The sequence below is a fragment of the Phacochoerus africanus genome, chromosome 10, assembly GCF_016906955.1.
Source record: "Phacochoerus africanus isolate WHEZ1 chromosome 10, ROS_Pafr_v1, whole genome shotgun sequence".
Lineage (NCBI taxonomy): Eukaryota > Metazoa > Chordata > Mammalia > Artiodactyla > Suidae > Phacochoerus > Phacochoerus africanus.
The window spans coordinates 43,855,273-43,861,427 of record NC_062553.1 but is presented as its reverse complement, the minus strand read 5'-3'; positions in this window follow the sequence as shown (position 1 = coordinate 43,861,427).

Genomic DNA, 6,155 nt, shown 5'->3' with positions numbered 1-6,155 from the left:
TCACATCTGGCAATAGCTCTCTTCCTGCTCAGGCACCCTTTCTGATATAATTTATATGAATATAATTTATATGAATATAATTTATAATTGTAGATTTCCCCCACAAATGAGCCTGCTGCATCTTGACTGCCTTCATCTCAAATACCTCATCTGCTAAGAAGGCATATTTGGGGGTGACATGTTCTGACCCCTTCAGGATATAAAATAAATCCCCCCAAGCTACTTGGACAGATGACCAAGGCTGTGTTCTAATTTGCATGTGGTACATCTATCTGTCCCATAGTCTGTGCCCTTTTCACAGAGAGTTAGGGTAGATACTAAATAGATGGGATGTGGGTATAGATGGGCTAGTAGGAAAGGTAGAGAAATAAAAGAATGGGGTTAAGAGAGGATATTCTGTGTTCAGCTGGCCTGCAGCAGTGGGTAGGACCACCTGAACTAAACCCAGAGGTTTTCTAGGAAGAAATATCTTCTCATCCACAGCAACTAATGATTTGAGGCAACAACTGTTCTCCTGACCAGGAAACCTGCTTATCTTGGCTTCATTTTCCCTGAGCTTCCAGATGCTGGAAGAGCAGTTAACCAGCTGTGCTGCAGACCATTGAGTGCAGACCATGAGAAGGGCTCCTCTTGGCAGCTGGAATTAAAAGCTCTGAAGACTCGATAGGATTTTATGAGGACTGAGATCCCAGGGTACACCTGCAGCTCAGGGCAGAGACCCTGCAGCCTGGCCCCCTGAGAAACTCAGCTCAGTGCAGCCCCAGTGGCAGTGGCCCCAGCCCTGGCTGAACTCCAGGCAGAAGCCAAGTGTCTGGAAGGCCTGAGAAACCACAGCTCCTACAGGGGCTCAGTCCCCCAATCTGCCCCCCACACCCCACCTACACTTCTGGAGTTACCACAAATTTAGGATGTTGCTCACAACCAACCCCCAACCCACCTTGGGTTCCTTTAATTTCCAAGAACAGCTCACAGAGCTCAGGAAACATTTTAATTACTACTTTACTGGTTTATTCTCTCTTTTTCTTTTGTTTTGTTTTGTTTTCTTTCTTTTTTTTTTTTTTTTTTTTTGCAGCCACACCTGTGGCATATGGAAGTTCCGAGGCTAGGGGTCAAACTGGAGATATAGCTGCTGGCCTACACTACAGCCACAGCAACCCAGGATCTGAGCTGTGTCTGCGACCTACATCACAGCTCACAGCAATACCGGATCCTTTACCCAATGAGCGAGGTTAGGGATCAAACCTGAATCCTCATGGATGATAGCTGGATTTGTTTCTGATGCACCACAATGGGAACACCTTTACTGGTTTATTCTAAAAGGAAATAACCCAGGAATGGCGAGCTGGAAAGGATGCACAAGACAAGGTGAGTGGGACTAGCTAGCATAGAACTGCCAGCCCCTCTGGCACAGCACACTCTCCCCATCTCCAAGTGCTCACCAAGAACACCTGGGCCCCATCCTTTGGGGGTTTTATGGAGGCATCATTCCATAGGCTCAAGAGGTGACATCATGGGCCACTGGTAACTGAATCAGCCTTCAGCCTCTCCCCCTCCCTTCTTGGAGGCTGCTAGGGAAGGGATGGTAGGGTCCAGCCCTCTAATCACTTGGCTGGCTTCTCAGGCAGCAAAACCCCATCCTTAGGGCCTCACGTCACCTCATGAACCTCAGCTCAGCTGGGGTTGAAAGGGCTTGTTATCTTCTCAGTTCTATGGATGTGCAGCTATTCAAGAATGATGACAGCAGACCAAATATTATGACCAAAGGTGCTCCTATTGCTCTTATCACATAGGGAATTCCAAGGATGTGCCATGTATTTCCCTCTTATCATAAACCACACTCTTAATCTGTGACTTATAAATATTTTTATCCAGTTTCTTTTTTTGTCCTATAATCTTGTCTTGTTCATGTTAAAAGAGTCTTTCCCAAGGGGAAATGCTAGTTTTTATATAGTTAAATACATGAGGCTTTGGCAATGCTGGGTACTTAAGACGCTGAACCACCAGGGAATGTGTATGCCCATCTTAAAAACTCTTAGGGGATTTCCCACTGTGGCTCAGCAAGTTAAGAATCCGACTAGTATCTATGAGGACAGGAGTCTGATCTCTGGCCTCGCTCAGCAGGTAAGGATCTGGCATTGACGTGAGCTGTGGTGTAGGTTGCAGACGTGGCTCAGATCTGGCGTTGCTGTGGCTGTGGTGCAGGCTGGCGGCTACAACTCCAGTTCGACCCCTGGCCTGGGAACCTCCATATTCCATGAGTGTCGCCCTAAAAAGACCAAAAAAAAAAAAAAAAAAAGTTCCAGTGGAGCAGCCAGGTGAAAAGATAGACTGGTTTAGAGAGAAAGGGAGGGGAAGAATTAGAGACAGACAGGCTTACTTGGTTTACAAATAAACTATTACAGGAAATGTTTCAAGATTTTTGTGATTTATATTCTCATATACTTGAGCTTTGTTTCTTCAAGAATTCAAGAGACTCCCACCTGAGTTTTGTATTCAAGATGCATAAGAGCATCTCTGATCAGGCTGTGAGATCATTAAACAACTACGTCTTCTGTAAAAAGAATGGGGAGGGGACTTACGGTTCATTTTGTTTGTCATTCAGTTTTCTAAATGCTCACAGAACATGTAACCTAAATTCTCTCCACAAGTCACATTAGTGTCCGAATCTCCACGAGGGCTAATCTACGGAAGAATCATGCTCATCAAACCTGATGGGTGGCTGATCTCTTTACTGTGTTCATTTCCACCTTCCCTCTACCCCTCCCCCACCTTCTCCCCAACCCCTGCGTAGACTCTGTGAGAACAGAAACCTTCTCTGTCTGAATGACCCTGGTTCCCTCTCTGATGGGTGGCAGCTCTCAGTTAAATGCAAAGTGTGAACTGAAAGGCCTGTGCATGGAGACATTCTTGGTTGTCAGAACTGGAGGTTGATCCTGGCATCCTAGTAGCCAAGAAAAATGATAAACATCCTACGACACACAGGACAGCCTCCACAACAAAGATTATCCACCCCAAAATGTCAGTAGTGCCAAGGTTGGAGAACCCTGCTTAGAGTAAATAGGAAAATTATTAATTCATATAAGACTTTGGTTTCAAAGGAAAAAGGAGAAACGGGGCCTCCAGCAGAAGCCTGGATGTATTAAACTTCCCTCAAGCCAAGGAGTTCCCGTCGTGGTTCAGTGGTTAACGAATCTGACTAAGAACCATGAGGTTGTGTGTTCGATCCCTGGCCTTGCTCAATGGGTTAAGGATCTGGCATTGCCGTGAGCTGTGGTGTAGGTTGCAGAAGCGGCTCAGATCCTGCGTTGCTGTGGCTCTGGCGTAGGCCGTGGCTACAGCTCTGATTTGACCTGTGGCCTGGGAACCTCCATATGCCTCAGGAGCAGCCCTAGAAAAAAAGGCAAAAAGACCAAGAAAATAAATAAATAAATAAATAAACTTCCCTCAAGCCAATGCTGACTCCCACCCAGTGTGGCTTTAGAGATCCACTTGGGTAAACTTTCCACCAGGACGCAAGGGACAGAATCCAATCTGCAGGGTTTGAAGAGTACAAGGCAAAAGAACTCAAAACAAATCAGGAAATTTTTCCAACAAGTATAAAATGAAGGAAGACCATGTTTGTTAAGAAAAAGAATATCCTAGGAGGATAATGAGCAAAAGACTTACACACGTACATCACAGAAGATTTATGAAAGGCCAAAGTATAGGAACGAAAGCTCAAATTTATTAGTAATCACAGAAATGCAGTTAAGGAGTTCCTGTTATGTGCAGCGGAAAGGAATTCAACTAGTATCCATAAGGGCGTGGGTTCAATCCCTGGCCTTGCTCAGTGGGTTGGGGATCTGGTGTTGCTGTGAGCTGTGGTGTAGGTCACAGACGATGCTCAGATCCCATGTTGCTGTGGTTGTGGTATAGGCCGAAGCGGTAGCTCCAATTCAACCCCTGGCCTGGAAACTTCCATATGCCACGAGTATAGCCCTAAAAAGCAAAAAAAAAAAAAAAAAAAAAGAAAAGCAAAAAAGAAAAGAAATGCAATTAAGTCATGATGCTATTATCATTTCAAATAAAATCTCCAAATTAGCAGTACAGAAATACATCAGATACAGATCTATGCTTAATAAAATGTTACCACACACGCCATAGTTCAGCACCATGTAATCTGCCACACACTTTCCCACGTTGCACACTCTGATCCCCCTGAGGTGAAAAACAACCACCCCTTCAGTGGACTCCATTCCAGTGCAGGCCCCTCGGCCTAGAGAGCATCGGGGGTCCCAGAAACTGCTGCTGGTCGTCCCTCCTCCCAAGTCTCGCCTCACACTTTGGGCTCGAGCCGTACATGGGGCTCATGCTCATCTGCAGTGGTCACTCTTCTTGTTTACTTGCGAATTTTCCTGGGATCCTAAAGCCCTTCCCCAGGGAACTCTCTTATCTGCAGTCCCTGAGGTACCTTGGGCTTTTCTGCCGTCATTTCTGGATGATGCAGAGCCTGGAAGTCCTTGTCTTCTCCTTAGAATGTGAGCACAAACCAGGACGGTCTTACTGAGTTTTGTAGCCAAGGTGCTAGCCCAGTATCCGCCTGGTGTACGGAATGATTTAAAATGTTTTCTTCTCAATCTGTATCCTAGTATACACCAGGAGAGAGGTTCAATCCCTGGCTTCTCTCAGTGGGTTAAGGACCCAGGGTTGCCATGAGCTGTGGTGTAGGTTGCAGATGCAGCTCAGATCCCAACTTGCTGTGGCTGTGGCATAGGCCAGCCGCTACAGCTCTGATTTGACCCCTAGCCTGGTAAGCTCCGTAGGCCAGGGTGCAGCCCTCATAAGATAAAAATTAAAAAATAAATAATAAATAGTTTTCTTCATTCCTTTCTGCTAATTCTGATAGTTTCACTTTCTTTTACTGTTTGAACTGTTCATTATAGAGTTTAGAAAAGAGTGTTGGTGATCCTACAAACATCCCATCAGAACGTGAATATTCCAGCATTCTAACTATTCCTTTCTCTGTAAACCAGAGTTTATTCATATACCTTAGAAACTGACCATGGATCCAAAATGAATTTAAAAATAAAGTAGAATTGGAGATCCCACTGTGGCTCAGTGGAAACGAATCTGACTAGAATCCATGAGGACGAAGGTTCTATCCCTGGCCTTACTCAGTGGGTTAAGGATCCAGCGTTGCTGTCAGCTGTGGTGCAGGTCGCAGACACAGCTTGGATCTGGCATTGCTGTGGCTGTGATGTAGGCTAGCAGCTATAGCTCTGATTGGACCCCTAGCCTGGGAACCTCCATATGCTGTGGGTGAGGCCCTTAAAAAAAGATCAAAAAAATAATAATAATAAAGGAGAATTAACTATCTACCACCAGTGTTTTCCTCAAGTAAAACAGGTAAACTCAAAAGTTGTTCCAGAACATAGAGACAGATCTCCATAGAAGGCAATGGCCTTGAGTTATACTTATTGAAAAGGAAGAAAAAATAAATACAAAATAAAAAGACAGGAAAGAAGGGAGGGAGGAAAAGTCAGGAAACTTGGATACAGTCTGAACTTTAAAAATACACTTTGGGCTCTAGTTTGTCAATGTTGTCATTTTGGGGATTCAATGGTATTGGCTTCAGGTGACAAGACAGTCACCTTGTCCTCAGCAGGAAACCTTCAAAATGCTCTGCAGTGGCCATATCTGAAGGAAACCAATGTTTGCCCTTCATAAGTGTGATATGATCAATAAATACATCCCTTGGCAAATGGTTAGGTGAAACTCAAGGATTTTTATATCAAATATTGATTAATTGGCTAAATTAAAAAAAAATTTAGCAGCATACTTAATTACAAATATTCCCTCCCTCATTTTACGCTTTCAACCAGAGTCTTTCTAAGGCAGCATGTAAAGGTGCCAAAAGCAAACTGATAGATTAAAAGGGCACAGTAGAAGAACTGTAGAAAAGATTCCATTTACTCATAAAAATGCTTCTTTTTATCTGGGAAATTATAATATGTTTAATAGCCATATATAAGTTGATAGGACATTTTTTCCATCATAATTTTTAAGAATAATGCAGGAAATTTTTTTTTTTTTTGGGTCTTTTTTTAGGGCTGCACCTATAGCATACAGAAGTTCCCAGGCTAGTGGTCAAATAGGAGCTGCAGCTGCTGGCCTAC